Below are 12,946 nucleotides of genomic sequence, written 5' to 3'. Positions count from 1 at the left end.
TTTGCTTTATATAGGCAAGCTCTCCCTAAAATCATGGAACATGGGGCTCAATAATAATAATAATATAAAACAATTCCACGGGCCAAAACCATAGAATCAAGAACGGTGGGCTAAATACCACGGGCCAAACATAGGAAACCCCACGTGAACGCGCTTCTCTGCCTTGAAGTAAGTGAACTGGGGGAACGCACCTCATGAACGAGTGACCTGCGTGTATGTACGCAGTTTATCTAAGACATGCCTACGTGTACGCATCTTTTGTACGATGTACCTGCGTACCCCTTATTTTCTTCAATATTTGAGAGCTGATCATCAATCTCTGCTACTGACCTGAAGTACTGTGATCTATCACCTGTATGGGTTGCCATCAAGGACAATACTTTAGCCATAATTCCAACAATCTCCCCCTTTGGACTTGATGGCAAAGCTTACTAAGAACTTGCCATTTGATTCCTTTGAGCTGTCCTGCATCTATGTATGATGTCACATCTGATATTTCTTCTGTAGATTCATCTGAATGTATATAAGTGAGATGATCTTCTATGAGAGGGTTGCCATCAAGTACAACACATGCATCATAATGCCAACAATCTCCCCCTTTGGACTTGATGGCAACAACACCAAATCACTCTCCCCCTTTGACATCAAGGGCAAAGGGTTATGCTCCCCCTAAGAACATGCTCCCCTTGACTATAAACCAGATCTGCTGAAGTTTCTGAATGATCTCCCCCTTTGTATATGCCATGGTGCACCAATCTGATAATGCTCTTTCTGAGAACAAGCTGAAATATCTGCTCTGCTATATAGTGTTGTTCATGCTCAAGCTCCCCCTGACTGTAAGCAAGGTCTACAAAAAGATGTTCTACAAGTAGAACATGACTCTATATATCATAAATGACCTTCCTATCACCAAAATACTTAATACATACATCCATCACCCAACCAAGTGGGGATACATCAGGAACTAAATACATTACATCTTCATCCCAGGCATAGTGGGGAAACCAACATAGGTCGTTACATGACCTGAAGAGATGACATACTATGACATTTATAACAGAGATCAATCACCTAAGATAAACATCAGCAACAACACTGTATGATCTGCTCCATAGTATCTGTCAACAGCAACTAGATCAGCAACTTGCATTAGTGCATGAATCATCAAGGTATGTCCGCACCAACAGAATTTCACATTCTATGTGAGAAACACCATAGCCATCATGATCATCATTTGGGAATATCTGCATCAATCAACATATATATGAAACAACCTATCATCATATAGGTAAGAGCTCATCATCATCATGTCTCCAACAATGCAACTTTGAATGATCATCCCTGTATCCAGCCAACAATCATGCATCATAACTGTAATATATGATCTTTATGCATATGTCAACAGCAGCATATGAGTGACTCATCATCAAGAAGATGTGAATTTAAGCTAAGTGCTTCTCCTTATTCTCATTAGAGAATCAACCACAAATCTGTTCCAAGAACCATGTGAACAACTCATAGCAAGATGAATCATTTAAGCATCATCACTAAGGATTATTACCCATAATGCCAACAATGCATTAAAAACATATGATCCCCCTAAACTGGTGCCATCTGTCAGATCTTATCAACAAGAAAAGTCAGCCATTAAATGCCTTAAGACAGATACGCAGTTTTTCATTATTCGACCTGCGTGGCTCCGCACTTAGTCTTTCGCTCCTCTGCGTATCCCCGCACCTGACCTTCTGTGTTTCTGCGTATTCACGCAGACAGCCTTCTACTACAGTGCGTACCCACGCACCAGTGCCATCAGTTGCGCCGCGTACCTCACGCATCCTTTGCTTCTATCGCGCCGCGTACTTCTATGTACCTCCGCAGGTTATCCTTCTATCGCGCCGCGTACCTCCGATCTTGCTACGCACCTCTTCTTCTGTCTCGCCGCGTCCGTCTGCATGTGCCCTTCTGTTATACCGCGTACTTATGCACCTAGACCATTGCTGCGCTGCGTACGCTCGCACTTTCACTGTGTATCACCTGCGTACCTCTGATTAGAACCCAATTAACAGTCCTCCTTTGTGCTACTGACATTCAGATTCCCAGATCTGATCTTGTGCTCGAGAGATCATACTTCATAGATTCACTTCACTTTCCCTACTGCCTTTCTTCAAACAATCATATACGCGATTGTGCAGTATCCAACTCGCGTATATACGCGACTTCCCTTTATGGAGTTTGCATATGAGATTCAGGACACTGAAGTTTTGTACTTTCAGCTCCCTCTGATTCTGGTATGTCTATACGTTGTGCTGTGCTGCCTTTTTCTGACTGTACTTCCTTTTTCCTCCATATCTTCAAGCGTGATGATGACATTTTCTCCTTTTGATATGGTGCCCACACTTTGTTCCTGCATTCCTTAGCTATATGTCCAAGCTTGTTACATGCATAACATCTTACATGTTTCATATTCCTTCTGTAACAATCAACACCTTTATGACCATACATATTGCAAGCAAAGCAATATCCATTAAAATACCTTGAATGTGATGATCTTTCTGCATAATGGTCTTGAACCCTTCTTCTTCTACATCCAGCTGCAACATGTCCAAGATTATGACATACATAACATTCAACATTATTCATAGGAGGAGTAAAGGATTTTCTTTGAGGAATCTCTTTCCTTGGTTGATGATGAGATTGATCTTTCATTTCTTCGTTGATCACTTTAGATTTCTCTTTAGAGTTCCTTGCCTCACCTTGTGAACTAGATTCACCTTCAACAAATTCATGGAAACCAAGACCAGTCTTTATAGCAGGAGACCTTTGACTACTAAGAATATCATCCAAGACTTTAGAACTATCTTGAAATCGTAAAAGCTTATCTTTTTCTTCTAATTTACCTTTCAAGATATTTACCTCAACCTGAAGTTGTTCTTCCTTTTCAAGAGATTGCTTTTTCAAATCTTCTTCAGCTTTCTTTCCTTCTTCCATTTGTTCCCTTAGTTTGAGAATCTCCTTTTCTTGTTCTTCATTCAGATCCTGCTGTATTTGACGAGCTCTGAAGGCACATTCCAGCTGGGATTTTAAGCTGATGACTTCGTTGTCTTGTTTTTCAATTGCTTGGTGTAGATCTTCATTCTGTTGCTTTGCTTCTTCAAGTTCTTCCTTTAGTGAGAGGATCGTGGCTTCAAGACTTTCATAATAACTGGATCGATCTCTGAGCTCCTTGATTGTTGTGTTCTTTTCAATGACTTCATTTCTTAGAGATGTTGCTTCATCCTGCAACTTTTGATACTTTTCCTTGCATAACTTTTGATGAGCTTTTTGCCTAGTAACAGCTTCTTTGAGGGCACTACTCTTTATTTTCAGAAGTTTTTCTTGTTCACTAATTTGGTTTGTCAGCCTGTTAAATTCTGCCTCTATTTGATATCTTTCTTGCTCACCCATAAGAGCAAATTCAGTAGTCTCACTATCACTTTCATCTCTTCCAAAAGGAAAGACAGCTGGAACATCAGAGGATAATATATTCATACCTGAATGGTCATCTTCATTCTGAATTGATTCTGAATCTGATTCTGAATCTGAAGAGCTTCTTATACCTAATCCCCAATTGATTCTCCCATTGTCATAGTTCTTCTAAGATGTCTTCTTCTTCTTATGAGCTTTCTTCTTAAGCTTCTTTCCCATTGTTCCACGGATCTCCTTCAAGCGATCAAGCTTCTACCAAAGGACCTGCTCTGATACCAATTGTTGGAAATAATACTGAGAGGGGGGGGGGGGGGTGAATCAGTATTATCACATTAATAAAACTTTTTCATTTCCATAATCAGATTCATATATGCTACTTCCACAACTTCTTGTGATTAAGTAAATTGATCTTCAATGAGTGCATTAGAACATTATCAACCATGTTATCAGTTAACAGATGCAGTAACATAGAATAGATCATCACACATAAGTCACACACATGAACACCATGATATAAGGTGGAAACCCAATGCGAGAGAAAACCACCTGCTGCAAGTCATCTCAATCTTCTTCTTAATAAGAAAATCCTTTTACAATATTTGTACTGGTGCAGTCTTATACCAGTACGGGAGCTACAACCCCCTTTGCTCTTGTACTAGCCGATCCATTTACTAGTACGCAGGCTACTACCTGCTACAATGCTCCAAAGATTTCCTTTAGCTCTTGTACTAGCTTAGATACTAGTACGTAGGTGCTGACCTACAATCTTCTTTCCTCCAGGTACCACATTTCATCAATTTTCAGACTGGATACACTGAAGCACAACACATAATCTGAAAGGCCACATTTCATCCAATTTTCATACTGGACCCAACAACATTGAAGCTCATAATCAAACAACCTTCTGAATTACCCAAGCACTAGATCAATACATATACAAGTGAGTCATCAATCAGATCTAGTCCATCAGATCACATGAATGAGTCAATAAGAACCTGATCCATTCATCCATCAATGTATAAACATTTAATCAATCACTGTTGTTATCAGAACTTAAAACCAGAAACTAGACATCACTTCAAAACTCAGAACACAGCAATGATAAACATGGACAGCTAAGTAGATTTCATGAGAAGTACGCAGCTTCACCCATATAACACCTGCGTATAAGTACACACTGTTTCCAACTGCATTCCTACGTACCCACGCATTGTGCCTCACAGACTTCCTGCGTACCTGTGCTCTGTGTCCAATGAACTGCCTGCGCACCTCCGCAACTGCAGCGCTTCTGGGCCTGCATATCTGCGCACCTGCAGCGCTTCTGCGCCTGCGTCTCTCCGCACTTTTCTTTCACTGTACTTGCATACCTGCAGGTATAGATAATTCTAAGACTTCAATATTAACCCAAACTGTCAGATCTACAGATCTGAACGTGCGCCGAGGAGATATCAACCCATTAGTAGATCCGATTTGTAGTTCTCATGTTTTTCCTGATTTAGATCTAGCTTTCTCTCACAAACCCATCACTAGAATTTCAGATCTAGTTTCTCTTAAGATCTTCTTATTTCACAAGTGTATAGCCAAATGATCTCCTTTGCTTTATATAGGCAAGCTCTCCCTAAAATCATGGAACATGGGGCTCAATAATAATAATAATATAAAACAATACCACTGGCCAAAACCATAGAATCAAGAACGACAGGCTAAATACCACGGGCCAAACATAGGAAACCCCACGTGAACGCGCTTCTCTGCCTTGAAGCAAGTGAACTGGGGGTACGCACCTCATGAACGAGTGACCTGCGTGTATGTACGCGGTTTATCTAAGACATGCCTGCGTGTACGCATCTTTTGTACGGTGTACCTGCGTACCCCTTATTTTCTTCAATATTTGAGAGCTGATCATCAATCTCTGCTACTGACCTGAAGTACTGTGATCTATCACCTGTATGGGTTGCCATCAAGGACAATACTTTAGCCATAATGCCAACAAGTAAAAGGACGAGAAATTAATTTTTCACCGTGCTAAAGTAATAAATGAATTTATTATGATAGGTAAGTGTTGGTAAAGTCTTTAAAGTTTTTTTTTATTCATGGGTGTATTGTTATATTTTTTTTGGTTTTAGTTGTTCATTGTATATGAAATGTGCGTGAAATGAAAACGCACAGCAGTGCGAAGAAAAAAAAAGGGAGAACAACAGCGAATGTAAGACAAAGTAAAAAATACACAGCAGTGTAAAAGAATTTGTATGCAGGGTAAGATTTTTTTTTTGTAACGCAGCAGTGTGAAGAATGTAATGTTTTGTTGAGAAGATGAAAGAGGGAAAATACGCAGCAGCATGTGAATGAATTTTGTTTTACACAGCAGTGTAAATTCTTTAGAGGAGACAGAGGTTTTGTTTGTGTAATACACAACAGTGTTTTTATTTTCAGCAGTGTTAATTTTTGAAAAAACAGAGTATTGCTCTCTGTTGCAAAGACAGTAAATTTCCTCTTGGAACTAGTGTAATCCCTTTGAGAGAAGAAATTTGTAACAACAGTTGTCTTTGATTAATGAATGCAAATTTTATTTTGGTGTGTGAAACTCTGTTCTTCATCTCCAGCAAACAATTTTTTTTGTGCTTCCCTGTGCTAAAACAGAGTATTATTTTTTGGGCAAAAACAAAGCATTTGCTCTGTTTCAAAATTTTGTTTAAAATTACTAGAAATTACCAACAACTCATCCATTCTAAAAGTCTTTGCGTTCCCTGAGGCAAGCATCCGATAGCAGTGCTTCTTCTTCCACTCACAATCTCAAGAAAAATGACACCGAAACTGTAAACATTTGCTTTTACAAATAGTAGTCTGGACATTGCATACTCTGGATCCATATAACAGTTGGTAATAAAGCAAACCCAAAAAAACCTGTGAGAGATGTCTTATGGTAATTTATTAGATTTCCCTAACCTCTATTCAATCTTCTTTCTAAATATTTAGAGAGTAACCAAAATAAGGAACCCAAAACAGCTGCTTACTATGCCCCAACAACTCTGGTGTGAACATGAGTTTCATCCCCAGGAAAAGTCTTGCCAAACCAAAGTCTGATATCTTGGGATTCAGCTTGTCATCCAACAGAATGTTTTTTTCTTTAACATCTCGATGAATAACGCACAGTGGTGAATCCTCATGAAGATAAAAGATGACGCTAGCTATTCCAATTTGTTAAAATAAGATAATTACTTTTGCATGTAGAGTTGGCTAAACATAGAGAGTGAGTTAACTCACTGAGTAGTTGAGTGTTTGAGTGTTGAGTCAAGTTGAAGTCAAGTGAAGTGATAGAGGACTTTGAATGTGTAATTGCATGTGGTTGCATGTCAAAATATTTTAGGCAATTATCTAGTTGGAAAACGTTTAAATACCCAGGTTCATTGTAATCATCATGTTTTGTCTGATCAATAAAAAAGCATCAACTCGTGTTTTGTGTGAATTCGTTTTGTGTGATCAATAAAGAAGCATCAATTCGTGTTTTGTTACGATTACCAAAGCGTAATGCATACAACCTGAACCATTCGTTGACGTTTCAAAGGAGTTCCAAAGGTTTTCAAAGGCGTATTTTAAAACTCACGTGGAGTACCTTTGTCATATTGACGTGGGTTGTTCCTTTTTTTGGGGAAGGAAACAGAGTTGAAGGTTTACGTTATTCAGGTTAACATGAATGTTTACGGTGCTTGTTTTATGAGGTTCACATAATTTATAATGTGTTCATTTAAAGTTACATATAAAGTGTGGTAAAACAAAAAGAAAACAAAATATTTTTTTAAAAATAGAAATTATGAAAAGGTTTGTTATAATTTTTTTTTGTTTTTTTATTTTTTTTTTATAAAGATTTTTTTATATAAAAAAGAAAATACTTAGGGTTTTTATTGAAAGGGTATTTTTTTCAAAACTTTTTACAAAGAAGCAATTTAGTTTGTTTTGTTTTTTGTTTTTTTTTTTTCAAAAGGGTATTTTTGGAGAAAGAAGTGTTTTTCAATTTTCCAGCCCCAGTTCCCACCGTTTACAGGGAAAGATTATGATGTGTGGGCCATTAAGATGATGACCACGTTGCAGTTATATGATGTTTGGGATTGTGTCAAGTTTGAGTTTTCAAAACTTAAGAATGAAGAAGAATAACAAGCTCTCAGTAATACAAAGAGGGGACAATGGAAGAAAGACAAGAAGAAGAATGCACATGTGTTGCAGCTTATTCAGCATGGAGTGGACCGAGTAGTGTTCCAGAAGATTATGATCATGTCTTCAGCAAAAGTAGCATGTGATACTTTGTGACAAACTATATAAGTATGGACAAAGTCAATATTGTTAAGCTGTTGAATACTAGGAGAGTTTTTGAAAGTCCGTAGATGAAGGAGGCAAAGGACATCGATTCTTTCATGAATCAGATCATAACTGTTGAAAATCAGTTAAATATTTATGGTGAAGATATAAAATATCAAAGAGTGGTTGAGAAGGTCCTCCGATCTTTGTCTAGCAAATTTGATGTTGTGGTAGCAGTCATAGAAGAAGCCAAGGATTTGGCATCATTGACAGTTGATGAGATGATGGGATCACTTCTATTGCATGAGGCAAGGATAGATAGAAATAAGGATTCCACTTTAGAGACCACTTTCAAAAGGCAGGTTTCTATTTCAAGAGACAGAGGTCGAGACAGAAGTAGATCGAGAGCCAAAGGACGAAGTGGAAGATATGGTAGTCAGAAAGATGGCTGATAAGAGCATGAACATGCAAGTGGAAGCAACTACAGAAGCTTCAACAATAATCAAAGAGTTGACAAATCAAAGGTGAGATGTTATTATTGCAATAAATTTGGTCACTATGCTCGTGATTGCAGGAAGAAGATAGTCGATCAAGGAAACCAGAGAGCTAATGTCACTACAGAGAGTACTAACTCCATGTGCCTAGCTTGCCATACCATGCATGAACCTTCTACTAATGTGTGGCTGTCAGACAGTGGTTGTAGTAACCACATAATAGGCAACAAGGATTTGGTTGCAAATTTCTATCAATCTGTGAAAATAGAGGTAAAGTTGGGGACTAACAAGATTGTGGAAGTACATGGCAAAAGAGTGGTCAACATTCTGACCAAGCAGGGGGAGCCGAAGACAATCTCAGAGGTATATTATGTTCCTAGTCTCAAACATAATTTGTTAAGTGTTGGTTAATTGACACAAAAATGATATAGAGTTATCTTTCAAGGTTAATAATGTGATATATGTGACAAGCCCCCAAGCAAGGAGCTGATAGTAAAGGTGCAGATGACGAGGAATAGATTCTTTTCTCTAATTTTAAATTATAGTGGTTAGGTGAGTTCTATTACAGTTGCATGTTCTGATGATTATTGGTTATGGCACTTTTGATTTGGACACTTACACTTTTATGCTTTAAGATTGTTGCAACAAAAAAAAATGGTCAGAGGATTACCTCCCATCAAAGAACCTACTAGTAATTGTGAGTGCTGCATCTTGGGAAAGCAACACCGTGAAAGTTTTCCAAAGGGAGTTGCATACAGAGCAAAGCAACCTCTTGAGCTAGTGCATACAGACTTGTGTGGACCTATGAGGACACAATCGATTGGTGGAAGTTGTTACTTTCTCACTTTCATTGATGACTACAACAGGTTGACTTGGGTTTACTTCTTAAAGTAGAAGTCAGAAACTTTTTCAAAGTTCAAAGAATTCAAAGCCTTAGTAGAGAACCAAAGTGATCGACATATCAAGGTATTGAGGTCAGATCGTGGTGGAGAATATGACTCAAAGGTATTCCATGATTACTGCAAATAGCATGGGATCAGAAGACAGTTTACAACCAGGTACACACCGCAGCAGAATGGTGTAGCAGAGAGAAAGAACAGGACAATTATAAACATGGTAAGAAGCACGTCGAAAGGCATAAACTTGTCTAATGAGTATTGGGTAGAAGCATTTGCATGTGCTATTTATGTGATCAACAAATCTCCTACAAAGAGTGTAATGAACAGAGTACCAGAACAAGCATGGTCAGGTATGTATTGTAGCGTATCTCATCTTAGAGTATTTGGATGTGTAGCTTATGCACATGTGCCTAAGGAACGAAGAGGAAACTTGGATGATAAAAATGAAATATTCATATTCATTGGTTATAAGGAGTAATCAAAAGCTTACAAATTGTATAACTCTGTCACAAAGAAGACCATAATTAGCAGAGATGTTGTGTTCAAAGAACAAGTCATGGAATGGAACTATAGACAAAATATTTGATGCACAAGTGCCACTGATGGAAGAAGATGATGTAGTAGAAAAGGAGCAACAAGAATCACAGGTGAAGACACCAAACAGAGATACACCAACAAGGACTCCAATATTTTCAGAGCAGCATGGATCTTCAAGCAGATCAACAAATCAAGTTTCTCCTAGCAATCAATCAAACGATGAATCAAGCAATGATAAGAGAAAGATGAGAAGTTTAAAAGATATTTATGATGATTTGGATGTTAGTTCAAATTTTTCTTTGTTGTCATTCCAACCTTCTTTGTTTGAAGAAGAAATCAAAGATGAAAATTGGGTGCAAGCCATGGATGAATAAATTGAAGCTATTGAAAAGAATGATACATGGGATTTGGTTGATTTTCCAAAGGACGAAAATCTCATTGGTGTTAAGTGGGTGTACAAGACAAAGTTGAATGAAAAAGGTGAAATTGACATATTTAAAGCAAGGCTTGTAGCAAAAGGATTCTCACAGCAACCAAGAATAGACTCTGGAGAAATGTTTCCTCCAGTAGCCAGATTGGATATTGTAAGAGCAGTTCTAGCCACAACAGCTCAAAACAAGTTGAAAGTATATTAGATGGATCTAAAATTGGCCTTCTTGAATGTAATTCTAGAAGAAGAAATGTATGTGAAGCAACCTCGAGGATATGAAGTTGAGAGTAATGAAGAGAAAGTTTACAGGTGGAAGAAAGTGCTTTATGGACTGAAGCAAGCACCTAGAGCTTGGTATAGCAGAATCGACAGTTACATGATTAAGAATGGATTTAGTATAAGCAACATTGAGCCTACCTTATACACAAAGGTAAATGAGCATGGAAAAATTTTGATTGTTTGCTTATATGTTGATGACATGATTTTTATAGGTGATTTTGAGATAGATGAATTTAAAGTAGCCATGATGAAAGAATTTGAGATGACAGATCTAGGTCTCATGAAATATTTTCTTGGCATAGAAGTTGAGCAATCTGAAAAATGAATTTTTATTTGTCAAAATAAATATTCCGAAGATTTATTGAAAAGATTCAAGATGGAAAATTGCAAACTTGTCCCCACACTAGTTGCAACAGGTACAAAGTTAAGCAAGGATGATGAAGGATCAAATATCAATCCAACTTTATTCAAAATATTGGTTGGTAGCCTCATGTATCTCACAGCTACAATACTGAATATCATACAAGGAGTGAGTTTGATTTCCAGATTTATGGAGACTCCAAATGACACACATTGGAGTGTAGGAAAATGAATTCTGAGATACATAGCAGGAACTAGAGATTGTGGCATTATGTATGCAAGCACAAAAAAGAAGGATTTGATTGGATGCATAGATAGCGATTTTGCATGCAGTTTGGATGATAGGAAGAGCACTTCTGGTTTTGTGTTCCACCATGGTTAAAGTGTGATTTCATGAGCATCTAAGAAGCAGCCCATTGTGACACTTTCGTCAACAGAAGCAAAATATGTAGCAGCAACATCAGCAACATGTCAAGCAGTGTGGTTAAGAAGAGTACTTGATGGACTCAAGTAGAAACAACAAGGATCAACAACAATATATTGTGACAACACCTCAGTGATTGCACTATCCAAGAATAGTGTGTTTCATCAGAATAGCAAGCATATTGATACTAGATATCATTTTATTAGAGAACTTGTGAGCAATGGAGAAGTTCTCTTGAAACCTTGTAAATTTAGTGATCAATTCGTTGATATATTTACTAAGTCACTAGCACAAGATGTGTTTGAGTTTCATAGAAGAAAATTGGGTGTTGTAAGCCTAGTTGAGACATAGACCAACATGCATGTTTGAGCTATCATGAGTCATGTTTTATTTTAGCACTCGTAATTAAGGGGGAGTGTTAAATAAAATAATTAATGTGGAGTTGACTAAACATAGAGAGTCAGTTAACTGAGCGACTTAGTGGTTGAGTGTTTGAGTGTTGAGTCAAGTCGAATTAAGTGATAGACGACTTTGAGTGTGTGATTGCATGTGGTTGCATGTGAATCTATTTTAGGCAATTAGCTAGTTGGAAAAGGTTTAAATACCCTTCACCAGGTTCATTGTAATCATCATGTTTTGTGTGATCAATAGAAGAGCAGCAACTCATGTTTTGTGTGAATTCACGTTTTTCCTTCTCTATCTTTCCAACACGATTATGATGTTATGGCATTTTTCCCAATCAAGAAATTTGCATCCTTATGGGTTTGTAAAACATCCAGCCTTCAAAATGTCAACATTTTTTTATGATCATGGTTGATTAAGTCAATATTTTTCTATGATTATGGCTATTTAAGTCGGTTGTAGATGTTGAAAATAAAATTAATTGTTTGATCCGGTTGCTATTCATCAAATTTTAAAACATTCTTAAAATTTAAAATCAGATTTATCATCGTAATACATAATTTATCAATAATTATCATCAGAGTGTAAATCATAAACTATGATCTAAAATGATTTCACAGATAACCCAAAAAAAATTATAATGATTACTCACTGAAAACGAAGGTGTCAAGGATTTTATTGGGAAAGTACTCGTAAATGTGCAACCTTTCTGGTCCATTGACATAATAGTCAAGTAGTTGTACAAGATTTTGATACTGAAATTTGGAGACAAGATTCACTTTAATCATAAATTCCCATGTTCCTTGTGTAGACATTAAGGATAACTTCTTCAATGCTATCTCAATCCCATCTGAAGTTATACCCTAAGATACATAATAAATACATCATTATAAGATTACAAGCCATTCAAGATTTCTTTCTAAATCACAAACCCCAATCTACTTTACATCCTAACTTGTAAACAAGGCCAAAGCTTCCCTCTCCAAGCTTATTATATTCATGAAACTTCTTAGTTGCTACTGTCAAAGGGTCAAAGCTAAACACCAACTAGGGATTGAACAACAATCCTGAGATGTAATCAAGCCTCTTGAATCTCAAAATGTTATATATATTATATATACACAGAGAGCAATTAATACATCATAAATAAATACTCAAGTTTATAAATACCGGATAAAATAAATGGATTTCAAGAGAGCAATTGCATTATTGTTCATCAAAATGTTATTATTGTTGTTTATAAGATATAGAATAAGTGATGGGTTAAAGTACTACATGATATGAAGATTACAAGTGACGATCACAAATTCAAAATTTTGTTGGCGAAAATCTAGCTATATTAAGGGTTGGTGTGGTCTAAACC

This window comes from Pinus tabuliformis, chromosome Q (genome assembly GCF_031772625.1).
Source record: "Pinus tabuliformis cultivar Carrire ecotype Pingquan chromosome Q, CPIR1, whole genome shotgun sequence".
NCBI lineage: Eukaryota > Viridiplantae > Streptophyta > Pinopsida > Pinales > Pinaceae > Pinus > Pinus tabuliformis.
This window is presented reverse-complemented; position numbering follows the sequence as displayed.